This window comes from Aulonocara sp. 'chitande type north' Nkhata Bay, linkage group LG7 (assembly GCF_057382095.1).
Source record: "Aulonocara sp. 'chitande type north' Nkhata Bay isolate Kocher_YH1m ecotype deep benthic linkage group LG7, A_spYH_male_GT1.1, whole genome shotgun sequence".
NCBI lineage: Eukaryota > Metazoa > Chordata > Actinopteri > Cichliformes > Cichlidae > Aulonocara > Aulonocara sp. 'chitande type north' Nkhata Bay.
In genome coordinates this window covers 60,626,038-60,641,981 of record NC_141350.1, presented here as the reverse complement: position 1 = coordinate 60,641,981, position 15,944 = coordinate 60,626,038, and the positions used below count along the sequence as shown (strand labels likewise).

At 38.3% G+C, this 15,944-nt stretch overlaps 1 long non-coding RNA gene across 1 annotated transcript; it reads right to left on the bottom strand.

Annotated features, from left to right (window-relative positions):
- Window positions 1-10,504: 10,504 nt before the first annotated feature.
- LOC147326472 (uncharacterized) lies at window positions 10,505-12,871 on the bottom strand. The gene is made up of 4 exons (XR_015130604.1): window positions 12,570-12,871; window positions 11,656-11,704; window positions 11,424-11,487; window positions 10,505-11,025 (listed from the first exon to the last, which is right to left on the bottom strand). It is a non-coding gene; the product is annotated as an uncharacterized LOC147326472 (long non-coding RNA).
- Window positions 12,872-15,944: the final 3,073 nt, after the last annotated feature.

The following is a 15,944-nucleotide window of genomic DNA, read 5'->3' as shown; positions in this document are numbered from 1 at the left end:
GTTGTTTATAGGATTTAAGATTAGAAAATAGAAAATAGTCCTGGGATGGGAACAAAGAACTGGGGTGCAGGGAAGTGGGGCAATTAACCCCAAACACAGGACAGTAGCAAGATTTACTGAGGGTGAGGGGCAGACAATTGCCAATGTACATTACCTTAAAAGGAGATGGGGGTCAGGGTGTCAGCACCCCAGGCCACTTTACCAGTGTTTTTCCATTGTGGGGGATTTACTGTAGAAATTGGAGACCAGAGACTATAACTGTAGCTGTTGTGTGAAACTCTTCAGATCAGCCTTTAGAGTAGGACTGCACAGGATGCAGTGTGCTGATCTCCAGATGCATCTGTAAGGAAAATGGGTAATAAAAGGATTGTGTGAAATTTGGAAACATCTCTGCGTGATCTCTACCGAGACAAAAAGAATTGGAGAGTCTCAACAACACTAAGTAGATATTCCACTAAATCTCATTTGTGATTTATGATAAATGTTACCGTTAATTATTTATATTTCTTTACGCTTCTGATTAATTTAGTAAAACTTCTAAACGATTTTTACTGTTGTCAGAAAATAAGACATTTCTAATTCTCTACAGACTTTTGAGCTGTAGTATAGATTGCAATAATAGTGTATGGTTATTGTTTATAGCAGATGAAATAGCAGTATCAGGACAGATACGAGAGAAACGCTCTCGTATTTTAACATTAAACTCATAACTTTCCTTTTTGATGGTTTGCGTTTGGCCTCTCAGGGCCACTGCAGTACAGCCCCCCCCCCCCCATGTTTTTTTTAACTTAACCCAACAACATAGTTGGTTAAATTATACAAAAAAAAAAAATCATATGTGCCCATAAAAGAGGTCAAAATAACAGAACTCTACTCAAAGTTAGCAACAACCAATACTGATACCTCAAACAAACTGACCTCACTAAAGACAACGGGGGAAACTTAAATAGTGGCTGATCAGCCCACAAAAATCACAAAAAGGGGTAAAACACACAAAAACCTAACTGAGACCAAAACCAGTTATTTATTATCCTGTAAATTAAACCTTATATTTAAAGAAAGACCAATGTGAATGCAGTGTTGTGTGTAAGCCTCTACACTGATATTACCACTGTGTGGCTGTAACTGCAGCCATCACACCGCCTGACCACGTTAAGGTGGTAATCTCTCAGGGGGAAAACAGAAAAACAAAACAACAAAAAAGAAAATAAAATAATGCTCATCAGATTCTAACAATTCAAAACATGACATTTACCTTAACTGGATGACCTATATAATAAATATATTCTAACCCAACAATAGTACTTCACACTATTGCCAATATTAACAAAACCAAAAAGGGTAAGCCAAGTTATTTAAAAAAAGACAATTCACAAAGTCTTGAAAAATAGAAATAAAGAATAAAAATCCTCAATCCACTCTATAACAACAGTCTCCTGCTTCCCTGCAGATCAACACGTTCTCACTCCTAACTCGTCATATGTGCGACGCCCATACAGCATGTATCACTTCTCAGTTATTTATTGCACTTCTTGCTCGTCAGTGAGGCACTTTTAGTGCTTTATCTATTTTTGTGTGGGGACTTGTTATAAATCAGTCTTCAACCTTTAATCTCTCTCTGAAAATGACTGGGATTAAATGCAGTGTAATAAACTTTCCTGAACGTGTGTCTTGTCATGATCTCCAGTGCTGCCATTTCATAGGATCTCCTGTCCAGGGCTTCTCAAACGTTGGTTGTTTTTATAACTCCTCTCACCTTCTGCTCTTGTGTCTGCTGTGATAAGCCTTTTATACTCACCCATTTTATTTCCATTTCTGTTTCTCACTATTTTTCTTAACAACATTAAACCAGAATCAAGGTATGACTCAAGTATGTGAGGAAATTCTACACTAATTGGTACCTGCGGTCTTTCTTATGTTACATACCACACCCCAAAGAAAGGGCACACATAATGCAGACACATTTTCAGTGACCCAAATAACATTCAAACACGCTCCGTATCATAACCTCCTTTTTGTTTGTGTTTATTTTAAGCAGTTGATTTAACATAAGGATTAAAATAGAAAGAACAATCCTTGAAATAACACATGTGTGAAATACATAATAAAAAACATAAAATAAATAAATATGTCAAACCTCCTGAGATCCAGCCTCACAATCACTTGTTCTATGACGACTAAAGGAAGTTTATTTACTTCACAGACCCAGTGACGCCCATTCAGTTTCATTATCCAGGAAATAACAGCTGATGCTCACTTCTGTTTAAGACACAGTCCAATCTTAGGTTTCTCATCCTGAGTGGAACAATGGGTCTATGTGAGTACAGCTGCCTTTTTCAGATCATCTCTACATTATATGAGTTGATGATTCTAGCATTACAGAAAATGTCTTAATATTTCCAGACTCAGCTGTGGTGAGATCTTTAGTTTTCTTTCTTGTGTTTCAGTGACAGCCTTAGCCATCACAGCCGGGCATTTAACAAACCTATTTGCTTATTTATTTATTTTTATTTTATCTCTAAAACTCATAGGTAAATACATATCAATACATGTATTCATTGTGAAGCATCCTGATGATCAGTAACCAAGTGTTTCTTCCTGAAACAATTACATGTAACTGTGCTGCAGTGAGGATAATACGATGTAGTATGAGGGCAAAGTTAAGAAAGGTATTATCGATCATTTTGAGAATAAAGTCAAAATGTGGAGATTACAGCTGTCTCAAGGCAAGCTGCCATGGTTGCTACTGTATATCATCTGAGTTGGTGAAACCGTACTTCAGAATTGGTTTTAGCAAGAAGGAAACATGAGCTAAAATAACCAGAACACAACTTTAAAATGCTTTTCACCAGGAGTTTTAGCTCATGAGCTAAAACTCCCTGGTTTTAGCTCATAAACACAGTGTGGTGATAAGTATTAGGTTGTACCAAAAAAAGGGCTAGTAATAATGGATTGCATTTATATAGCACTTTTTTTTACAGTTGTAGCCACAGCTGCCCTGAGGCAGGCCGACAGAAGCGAGGCTGCCATATCACGCCATCGGGCCCTCTGGCCTCTACTAGTAGGCGGTAGGTGAAGTGTCTTGCCCAAGGACACAACGACCAAGACTGTCCGAGCCGCGGCTTGAACCGGCAACCTTCCAATTACAAGACAAACTGCCAAGTCTTGAGCCACGATCTAATGGACAGATGCAAGGTTATCGATGGTTACATCCTCGTGCAATAAAGAGGTTGAATGTTGTATCACACAATGGCTGATCAATTTGTTTCACTAACTCATCTAAATAAGGAATTTTGTAGCAGAAACAGTAATTATAGCAGTTTGTTGTGGAACAGTAATGTCCATATCAACAACTTTTTTCTTGTGGCTCTAATACTCCATCGTAGCGTAGAGCCTCCCCGTCTTCTCTGTAGCTCAGTTACTTGATCTAAATCCTTGATCAGCTGTGTGCTGAGCTATGGCCCAGTTAGATGTTAATGTGTGTTCTTATGTTGTGTTATAGTGACAGCTGTGTGTACTGCTGCAGGAGCAAGTAAGCTAATTTGAATCAAAGCCCGATCCATGTCTGATACATGTCTTGTCTTCCTGCAGTAGGTGCTGTAGTCACTGCTCCTGCTCTTCTGGGAGTTGCAGGTTTCAATTCAGCTGGAATAGCTGCAGGCTCCTGCGCTGCAGGCATGATGTCGTCTGCTGCAGCTTCTAATGGAGGAGAAGTGACAGCCGGAAGTGTGGTGGCTGTTTTGCAGTCAGCAGGTAAATAAATAATTAGACGTTTTATTAGGATTTTAACTTACAACAACATGCAAAAAGAAGAAGTTCATGGCTTTGGGCCTTGGATTCCAGGCCGGAGTTGTGTCCTCAGCCTGTAGTCTGACTTGGAGGAAGAAAACTAAATCTTGTGGACCCCATTGCAGTGTGAGTGTGGTAGTTTCTTACTGGTCAATAGTAGACCTTACTACGTTCTTGTACGGGAGTCATTGTGAACCATACGTAACATTTGACGTTTGTCGACAGGATTTTTGACCAGCATACAAAACCACCTGCCTTAGACTGATCAATATGGCTGATGAACTATCTGAAACCGTTAATATGGTGTCACCATTTTTTATTGGTGCACCCTGTGTACCAGAATTTTGTGGCTTAACACGAATTACGAAGACCGGGAGAGCCAGATTAGTGCAATGCTCCATGCTCAAAAGTGGTCTATAGAACAGCAGTGTGATTTTGTGCTGAGTGCATTAGGAGAACCACAACGTGAAATTCTTATTTTGGAGCAAGTGGAGCGGGATACGCCAGATAAGATCTTTCTTCAACTTAAAGAACTGTACGGGGACAAAACAGCTGTGGGTACCTTGCGTGCCATGTTTTATGACTGCAGACAAAGGCCAGAAGAGCCTATTAGAAAGTTCACTTTACATTTAAGGGAGATCTGTAATTTATTACTTTGGTTTGATTTTTCAGTTTTAACGATGGATAAGCTTGGTGTTAGTCCTTTCCATCAAGTTTGCTTTGTTAAAGCTGTTTTCTGCTTACAGTATGTGAATATCAAATAAAGTCTTATGAATCAAATTATGTCAGTCCTTCATCACATGTATCACTTGTTTTTTTGGAGTGTTTTTTTTTCTTTGTTTTTTAATTTTGTTATCCACATGAAAAATTCCAAAACTGCAGATTTTAGACACTTTAGACCTAAAATGTATATTCATTAGGGGAAAAAACATTCATTTGTGATAGTAAACGTAAAACAACCTGAAAGACTCCATGTGACAGTCAGAACATTGAGCTTAACAACTAAGGTCCAGTTATTTGTTTTAACAAACATTTCAGGCACATCCTCTAGTCTATTTGTAGGATTGTTGGCTGTCCACTCAAGAAGTTCAGAATACAAAAAGCAGAATAAGAGATTTTTGACTACCTGACTTCTGTCTGTATTAAGAGTGGCCTTTGCTGCCCCTGGGTGGGTCCGGGATGGGCGTGAGGTTCTGGGGGCGCTCCGTCTCTGGGCTGGGGCCCGGGCCGGGCCTCGGGGGCTTGGGTCCTGGTTGGTGTGTTGCCGGGGTTGTGGGCGGGTGGGTGCATGGGGGCCCAGCCCTGGAGCAGGGTGCCGCCGGTGCGTCGAGCCACCTGGGGGGCTCTTCAACTGGTGGGGGAGATAGTCACATCTTGCAGGAGCTTTCCTCTCTTCAGGAACTCTCTCTGCAGGAGGGGGAGATACAGGAGAGGTGGAGGAAGATCTCAGCCTGGGCGTTTATTGTCTTATGTAGTCTGGAAGATGAGTGGATGGTGGGGTGGGTGCAGTTTTCTCTGTGGTGGGGTTGGGTGGACTGTCCCGGGCTCTGTGGGGCCGGGAGGCGCTGCTGCACTGGGCCCCGGTCTGGATGGGCCTGGGCCCCCTTTCCCTGGCGGGTCGCGGAGTGTGGGAGTGCCTACTGGGGTCAGATAGATTTCGTTAAATATTTACAAGAAATCAGGCATTATACAGTGTAAACTTCAGTCCAGTGTGATTTGGATGCTCAGCAGAAAATGTAGCCAGATATCAGCTGGGTTTAGATACAGTTCAGATAAGTTGGGAAATTCAAATTGTTACTGCAGCAGAGTACACAAGGCAGGAACAAATGAACACATGCAGCATACCTAACAGCAATAATGCTTTGCAAAAATAGAAGAAATATAGACTATGCAGGTACAATGAATAGATATGTACTTATATATGTAAATCACTCTATCTATCTATCTATCTATCTATCTACACATACACACACACACGTACACACACACACACACAAATACACACACATACATATACAGACATACATATATACACATATATGATGTAATTATACAGATTACTAGTAGAAGAAGAATGAAACATAGTGCAGTGTTTGGGTGTTAATAGTAGCAGGTATTTAGTATTGCACACTGATATATGTAAAGACCCCAGTGTGTTCATATGTGGTGTACATTCACTGCTGTTGTGCAGTGTACAGTCTGGCAGGAGCAGCAGCCTGTCACTGAAGGGACTGCTCAGTGTTGTCAGGGTGACCTGTATGGGATGGATCGAAGATGGGGTATTTTAATCGAGTATATAGGGAAATGTGAACTCCTCTGACAATCTGAGTAATTGGATAACGCACTGTTATTGAAATTTCCAACTTCTGAGCCACAGAAAGACATAACAGGCTTCATTAGGTTACCTTCCACTTGTTGACAGCAACTAAATAAAACCAACATATCCACATAATAACACCTTAAAGCAGGGGTGTCAATCTTAAATGAGCTGTGGGCCACTGCTGGTACTGTCATGTCATTGGAGGGCCACTTTAGTGTTCAAGTAGTACAAAAACAAACAAACAAGAAAACACCCACAAATCTTTCAGAAAATGTAGTGTTTTGTTTGTTTGTTTTAAGTTTCAAATATTGTATAACAAAACTGCAAATGTGAATGCAAAAAACTTCTCACTCTTAACTAACTGAAACCTTGTTATTGAACTAACAAATAAAAAGGAAAGATACTCTCTTTCTGGCCAGACACGTGGAAGCATTTCTACAATAGTTTTGTCCATATTTAACAAAATAAAAATGCAGACATAAGTGAACACATTAGTTTTTGACTGCTAGTGAAAATTGTTTTCTTTACATATAACTCTCTCACTGAACTAATACAGCCAATCCCTCAACATGTTTTTACTCTCTGCTCATATTGCCCTCATTTTAAAACATTTTTGCTTTTTAAACAACTTATTTTCAATTTCCACAAAATCCCCCGTAACAAAAACTAACTTCAAGGGCCAAATTGCATTTCCTTTCTTCACGTCAACAGTAAGGGTGGCAAGTAGGGGTGACGTGGGCCGCAGGTGGCCCCTGAGCCGTGAGTTTGAGACCCCTGGTTTACCTACTGTCACTGCAGTGATATTAGCGTTTTTGTTTTGAAAGGTTACTAGGGGATGCTGGCAACAATCTTGGAAGAGAACAATACAATCTGTTATAAGGCTTTCACTGGAAAATATTTGGAATGTAATACCAACATGTAATTTGAAGATAACATGTAGTCAAAGAAGCTTGCAAAGAAAAGCATCTGGACTTCTTTAAGTTACTTGAAGACGTAACTTAAAGAAGTTGCAAGCTCCTTTGACTACGATGACCTGGATGACTGAGAACCTTCACAGACAAGATAACATATAGTATTTCAGTGACCAAATAGTATTTGGGTAAAAGTTACTGAATAGTGTTGGAATAAAGTGTGAAAATTGTGAAGGATTAAAATATCCAGGAGCTCAAATTACTTCACCAAAACATGTTTCAATCATATTTTATCAACACAAATTGCACAGGTTTATTGAATATGAATAACTTGTGTTAATTCACCTCAATAGTTTAAGTTCGTGCCAAAGCAAAACATCTGTGTGCAACCAGTGTCCACTATTGAATTATCTAAACCAACATGTTTTTTTTCAGTGCATAATCACATTTAGTGAAATAAACTATTAAACCAGAATTACATATTAGGATTTAGCCAAGTGTTAGGATGTAATGCAGAGTAGTATTTCTAGTAGGCTTTTTTTCATATGCCTGTTTTCATTTTATTTTCTAATTTTTAAAGAAGGCTTTAGAAAGGTCAAAATAAATCTTCTGTAAGGGAGTATCAGCTATTCTAGTAGAATTTATTTTACCAATGCAAGGGTGCATTAGTACCTTGTAATACAACATATCTATTTCATAAAGGGCGAACACAAATGTCCAAAGAGACTTCCTGGCAGCTGCCATTTTAAGTATAACCTCTGGTACGGGCACGTTCAGTTTGCAGCAGCTATACAACAGTGGCCTCTAGAGGTGTTTACACACTATGACCAAATCAGACAATGCAGCACAACACGCAGGTCGCCCCAATGAATTGATTAAGCTGGTAGCAGTGACTTGTTAACTTATCATTTATCAAGCATATCTCCCATGAATGATATGAAATAATTTAGAGACATAACATTGACTAAACAAAGTAGAAGCTGCAATCAGTTTTTAGGAAAGTGAGTTTAATAAGAGTAGGTGAAATAATGCAGTAATTTCTTAGATTTTATAATCCCTTTATAAATCATGTTGGCTACAGCCTATTTAGCAGTGCAACAAGAGCATTAGACAAACAAACAAATAAATAAACAGTCAGCAAAAACAAAAAAGTTAGTACCCAGGGATAAAAATGTTGAGTATGAAAGGGAAACCTAATGGACAGATGTGATGCCTGAACAGTGGTGGCTTTAAGTGATGTATCAACTTAAACATGCATCCACAGTCTATGTTACATAAGTACGATGATCAGTGGTGACGGCTGGCGCCACTTTGGAAGCAGAAACTGTTGGTTTGAAAGCCTTTAGTGTCTCCTTGTGGCGGGACTCTTATACTGTACTGTGAGATGTCGAGCAGTGACCCCCCCCTGTCACTTTGGCTCCTACCTCAAAGCACACTGTGCGCTGTCGATCTTACGTGCTGCACAATAATATTCAATATTTAGTATTTACTGTTATATTCACATAGATCATCGCGATGATGTTATTTATTATATTGCTCTCTTTTTTTTTGCTCGTTTTCTCTTTTTTCTTTCCTGACAGGTGATCCAGGTGATTGATATATGTATTTTTTTTGTCTGTTTGTTTTTCTTTTTTGTCCTTTATCACGTTCCTCTTCCCCGCTGTTTTTCTTTCCCTCTTTCTTTCTCCATTTTCTTTCCCGCAGTCAAATCTGTCCCATGTTTAGCAAGTGAAAATAAAACAAAATAAACAATAAAAGCAAAGGTGAATCAAATAGATCATTAAGGCAAGGCTGGGATGGTCCATTTGGTAAAGTAAATCTGTTGGGCATCTTTCTTTGTCTTTACACAATAATTCTGATGGCAAAAGAACCAAACGGGACACGCAAAAAAAAGAAAAGAAGATGTCGAGCAGTGTCAGTAGTATGCTAGAAAGTGATACATTAAAATTTCTGGGGTCACCATGAAGAGCTTACTTCCTTTCTTGCTCAGTGTGTAAAATGTGGTACTTAATGGATTGAAAAGAAAAAGGATGGCACCCTTGTAGTTCACACAGGTGGTGATGATTCAGGGTTTTAATTTGTAAGGTTTGAATTTTGAGCCATCATAAATTTTAAACCAGGAAAGTATAATATTTAACACATGATAAGTCAAAGCTAATATAGCTGCTCATATATAGCTACTTATAATTTGAAGAACTACCTACACCAATGAGTAGACTTCCCAGAATGGAAACAGCACTCTGTGTGGTTGGAGAAAACAGTCAAGTTGTTAAGAACTCTGACTGAGAAGAATCCGCCTGTGTAGAGCAGCAGGCTGCCTTCCTAGAATTTGGATATCCCCCGTGCGCTCGTCTCTGCATTATGTGCATTACCTCTCTTGGAAAATTAAAACCACAGCAGCTTTTTATAGCTTTTTTCATTCACTATCAGCTTACACCAAAAGTCTACTCTGAAGAAGATTATTCAAAACATGCAACGCAGTCACCAATCCCAGCAAATCCACCCCTAAGTCAGACTGTACAATACAGAAAATAAAAGAGCTACAGCTCAGACTCTACAGGCTTCAGTTAGCATGTTAAATGTGAAAGCTCAGTTAGAAAAAGACTGAACAAAAACGGCCTGAGTTTAGCAATTAACCAAAGTGACAAACATTGCTCTAAATAATACTCCCCTAATCCAAGTAGTCACCCAAACCTGGACGTGGATTTAGAGGCCCGAGGGCCATCTCACACATTTATTCAGAATAAAACAAGTTTCAATTAAAAAAATCAAAATCTTGTGGACGTATGCCTTTTACATGTTGGTAAAATGTTTAGGATGAGATGGAGATGTAACACTCATGCACCCTGAAAATTATGAAGGTCTAAATATGTATCAAAGGGACTCACTGAACATCAGTGGATTTCTATGGGGCAAACGTACTTAAACTAGCCACTGTGACCATTGAGGCAGAGCAGAATGAATGATACTGACGGGAACTATGAGAGTTTGTAGTTAAATTCCTGCTCTTACACACTGTAAAATCTAATTAGTTAGAACTCAAAAAAATTGAGGAAACTCGTTGCCTCAAAAAAATTGAGTAAAGCTTAGCTAAAAATGACTAAATTAGGACAACTTATTTATTTTGAGTACTCTGTACAAGCTCATTTGTTCCCAGAACTCAAGAAAATTGGATCAAGTTTACGTAAGTTGACCAAGTTAGGGCAACTTACTCATTTTGAGTACACTGTACAGCCTTGTTAGTTCCCAGAACTCAAAAAAATTAAGGAAACTCATTGCCTCAAAAAAAACTAAGTAAAGCTTACTTAAGATGACTGTTAGGACAACTTATACAGTGCAAGTCTGCAGTATTAAGAATAACTTGATATTTCTGACTGTACAGTGCTAATTGTTTACTTACTGACAAACATTTCAAGTTCAACTAAATGAAAAAACAATTTGTGGTAACCTGAATATGATTAAAAATAATTAACAACACTTTTTGTAAGGATGTTAAAATCAGACCAACTTTTATTTTCAAACACAACAAAGTATAACAGCCAACATACTGGACACTGTTCTGCTGAACAACAAACAATTATATTGCCATCACTGTTATAATCTTACAATGAAACAAGGTCGCAGATGTAATTATTCTGAAAATAAGTTTAGGCCTACCACAACTTTGTTTTGTACTTACATTACTTATATAATCAAAATAAAAATATGTGTTGTTCTGTCACAAGTGCAGTCTCTAATTTAAACAACACATTTGTTTTGCATTCCAACACATGAGCTGGAATGTTGTAATGTTTTAAGGATGGCTTGTTTCCAGTCCAGGCATTACTGCCTGAATGACTATCATGGATCGAGGTGATCCAAATGTAGGTGCAGAAGAAAGTCTTTAACTTCCCTTAAGTACAGTGGCAGTGGATGTGGGTTGGAGATGCAGTGAGCTTGAACCTGCAGGCGACCATCTTCACTGACCACACCATCTGTGACGGAGGACTCATCTCTCCTGGTGTCCTGCAAGCAAACAATCATATTTTTTGGAACATGAACTTAATTGCTTTCTTAAAACATTTTTTTCTGCATTTGGTATAAAACAGACTCCAATTTGGACAATCTCAGGCTCCTTCCCCACCGGAGAGGTGACATTCAATGTCCCAATTGTCAGTTTGAATAGCCCTGACCCCCACCCGACACACAATAATGTCATGAAAGCATCATTTTAAAAAGGGCTATGCAAACATGGCCAATAACTTTCATTCTAATGATGCGCAAAATGATTTGGGCACAAAACAAATTTTGCTGTTAGAAAACTTGCAGACTTCACTATATTCAGTGTAGACCCTCTAAACTAAGTTTGGGGGATGTGATCTTTCAAGAAATGCAGACCAAACTGTTGTTGTTTGTTTACTTACACAGCATGTCTTGTAGAATTAACTGGAGTCACCAGCAACAGCCTAGTGCAGTCATATCTCAAGTCTAATAACAGAAGACAGGAAAAGATCAGTAAAGAAACAACTTCCCCAAACCAAAAAACAAATAAAACAATAAGTAAAACAGGCTGATCTAAAGTATGCTTAAAGTTCAGCCTGATTAATATAAATGTCACTGACAGTTGCTAATATATTGGAAAACCAAAATACTTACCACTGAGTTGATGTCTTTCTGTCCAACAGCAGGAGTGCTGGTCCCGAGCCTCAAAGACAGTAAGAAGCAAGCAGAGGGAGAAAAAACAGAACATTTTTCAGAAACCGATTTGATCCTTAATGGCTGTGCAATCATTGTAACATAGAGTTTGCTTATGTTGTTAAATAAAGGCTAGATTTGACATTAATAGATGCCACAGATGTTCAAGGTGCCACAAAGCATGAAAAAAATGGACATCTCAGAAAACGTCGGGGCATTTTTGCAAATATGTGATGTCTTGATAAATCGAGCAGATATTTGAACTTTCGACAGCTACATTCTCGCCTGAAAATATCTTAAAAGTTGATTTTGTGACCCAGAAAAAGCAATAAGCCGCGCTCCTCCGCCATTGGCGAGCTTACAAGTACGCACAGGCTCCGACAACCATGGCCGACATATGCGATCCTCCTTTCCCCTAGATTACCCTTTCTGGGTCACAAAATAACCTTTTAAGATATTTTCAGTGGAGAATGTAGCTGTGTAATGCTCAAATATCTACTTGATTTATCAAAATATCACATATTTGCAAAAGTGCTTCCACGTTTTCGGAGAGCTCTGTTACCCAGCTGACCGGGAGGTCAAGGCTTGATAAGAGTCCGCAAGCACAGCTAACTCTTGGCTTATTGTTTTCACACCCCCGAAGAATTTTGTCTGGGCTCTTATCTCACTTTTTTATTTCAAACAATCAACAGAAAATTTCACAGACATATTTTTATATAAGGTTTTTAAGGCTGTGGTGTTAATTTTTAAGTAACATGAGCCCAGCCGCAGCAGCAACGCTAGGCTAACACTAACTAGCTAGCACGATTATAAACCTGGTGCTAAACTAAGAGAAGCCACAAAATCAGTTTGAATAAGAGTAAACATTTACTCACCAAGTCAGTGTATCAGGTAAAGATCCACAGCAATGACAACAATAATCCCTTGAGCTGACGCTTTTCTAGGTTTGCTCAACATATTCCATAAAAAATGCTGGCACCATGAACATGCGGACTGATCCGTGCTAGGGAGGAGGACGGTAGTGACGTGGCATTTTCAAAACACATCTTTCATCCTTCCACACTGAGAAGAAAAACTTCCATCTTACTTAGTTTTTCTAAGTTAAGACAACTCAAATAAATTGAGTTTATCAGCATTTCTGTAGCGGACAGAACCACCTGCTTTAATCTACCATGATGCTCTGTGTTATGTTGTCATGGCAATATGAAGTCAAATAAATACAAATTCATAAACTGCACATTTGAAGGAGGACAAGAAGACAGGCAACTGGAAGAGCTTTTGAAGCAGGAAAACTTTTCTGGATTACTCTTAATTTAACTGGAAATTTTGCGAATACAAGTCAAGGAGGAAACAAGGAGGCAGGTTGGATTATATTTGAGGACAGGACGCATGAAGGAGAAGCATGAGGAGATTGAAAACAGCAGAGCGATGGTGCAGAGCTAATCGTGAGTCAAGTCGAAGAAGCAAGCATCAAAACTGTGAGTAAACATAACACATAAAGACTTAAAAATTACTGTGCTGATTAAGGAAACATTAAATTTGGTTAGTTTGGGGTCTGCAGCTTCAGGTTTGTGGGTTCAGTTGGTCTCAAAATTGAGGAAAGACAAAAAAATTTCTTTTGAAAGGTTGTTGGAGGATTTTTACTGTAAGAAATATCTGGGTGTGCAACTGCTTTTATTTAAAAAAAAGTTGAATTTTATTTAGTCACATTGGAAAGGGAAAATTGGAGGATCGGGACAATAATGTGGCCAGATTTACTGTTTCCTTAATCAGAACAATAATTTTGATCTGAACTAGAAATTTTGAAATGGGTTATTTTCTTTCTTCTCTACTGATCACTGTGTTAAAGGTTGAGTTACTTGTCAGTCTACATTTATGTTAAAGGTAATTTTAAAAAATGCAGTTTATTCGTAATTTTGTAGAAAAAGGCTCCGCACCTATGAAAAAAAGAAAATGGGTATCCACACCCCCAAAATTGCTGTAGATCAGAGTAGCTAAGCCCTGGTTAACTGCAATTATATAACAGAAGATGAAAAATATTGGAATGATTGAAAGAAACAAAGATTGCTTTAGGGTTTGAAGATTTGACTTTCTTATTGAAAGAGACGAAAACTAATCCATGTGTGACACTGAGAAAAAAACTGAAAGCTTAAAAGATCTGGAGGTCTGACTACTGTTATTCAAATGTGCAAAATTGTTTTAATGACATTAGAAAGAAAAATGGGATGTTTAAAAAGGTAATATATAAAGATGATTTTTATATTACTTGAAAAAATGATGTTGTTTAGCGCTTCTGTACTTAGAAAAATGCTGGGTCACTAGTAAGCTGAGATTTAATGTGATAAACTGAGGAAAGGTAATATAATCTACACACTCGCTATTATTGTTGCAATCCATACACCACTTAATATTTAATCAATCGTCATTCATAATTGGTGATCTATGCAAGTTTTAAGGAATAATATTTGAATTGAGGTTGAATGATGCTCTGCCTCTGTGGTCAAGTACAGACATAGGCCTTAAGCAACCATGAGCCACTGATAAGTGTGGCAGATTAGGAAACATGCATACAGTTCATTAGTTAGACTCCTATGAGCCACTAATAGGAGAAAATGAGCACGCAATAAAGTGGACTTGTTAGGGAGAGATTGCCATCAGAGTTAAAACACTCCAACTCAATTTTGATGACAGAAACAGCTAAAAAATGAGCGTTTTGTTTACACTGATGACAAAATCCTGATCAGATACAGACAGACACATGCATACAACACACACTACTGCTCAAAAGTTTGTGGTCAGATTCAAACATTCTTGTCTTAATTTTAAAATTATATTTGCTATAACATAAAATTAGGCAAAGTTTATCAGAAATGTTTTCACAGATGTGTGTTTAATGAATCATTTATGTTAAATCACCCATGATGCATTAGGAAATGTCTACACACTTATACATGGGCCCATTTTTAGTAACCATCACTGCTGTGTGGACAGATCACATGGTTATAAACCAGGTGAAAATTGACTTCAAACCTTTGAGCTGTAGTGTAGATTGCAATGATAGTGTATAGTTATCTATTACAGAAGAATATATAGAAGTCTGAGGACAGGGAGACACTGTAAAAAAGTTATGAGCTGTCTTGCTGCAGAGAAAGTGGAGTCTGTCATCCTTGAAAAGCTCCCAAGATAGGCAGCTGGCAGGTTGAATGATGCTCTGCCTCTGTGGTCAAGTACAGACATAGGCCTTAAGCAACCATGAGCCACTGATAAGTGTGACAGATTAGGAAACATGCATACAGTTCATTAGTTAGACTCCTATGAGCCACTAATAGGAGAAAATGAGCACGCAATAAAGTGGACTTGTTAGGGAGAGATTGCCATCAGAGTTAAAACACTCCAACTCAATTTTGATGATAGAACCAGCTAAAAAATGAGCGTCTTGTTGAAACTGATGACAAAATCCTGATCAGATACAGACAGACACATGCATACAACACACACTACTGCTCAAAAGTTTGTGGTCAGATTCAAACATTCTTGTCTTAATTTTAAAATTATATTTGCTATAACATAAAATTAGGCAAAGTTTATCAGAAATGTTTTCACAGATGTGTGTTTAATGAATCATTTATGTTAAATCACCCATGATGCATTAGGAAATGTCTACACACTTATACATGGGCCCATTTTTAGTAACCATCACTGCTGTGTGGACAGATCACATGGTTATAAACCAGCTGAAAACTGACTTCAAACGTTTGAGCTGTAGTGTAGATTGCAATGATAGTGTATAGTTATCTATTACAGAAGAATATATAGAAGTCTGAGGACAGGGAGACACTGTAAAAAAGTTATGAGCTGTCTTGCTGCAGAGAAAGTGGAGTCTGTCATCCTTGAAAAGCTCCCAAGATAGGCAGCTGGCAGGTTGAATGATGCTCTGCCTCTGTGGTCAAGTACAGACATAGGCCTTAAGCAACCATGAGCCACTGATAAGTGTGACAGATTAGGAAACATGCATACAGTTCATTAGTTAGACTCCTATGAACCACTAATAGGAGAAAATGAGCACGCAATAAAGTGGACTTGTTAGGGAGAGATTGCCATCAGTGTTAAAACACTCCAACTCAATTTTGATGACAGAAACAGCTAAAAAATGAGCGTTTTGTTGACACTGATGACAAAATCCTGATCAGATACAGACAGACACATGCATACAACACACACTACTGCTCAAAGGTTTGTGGTCAGATTCA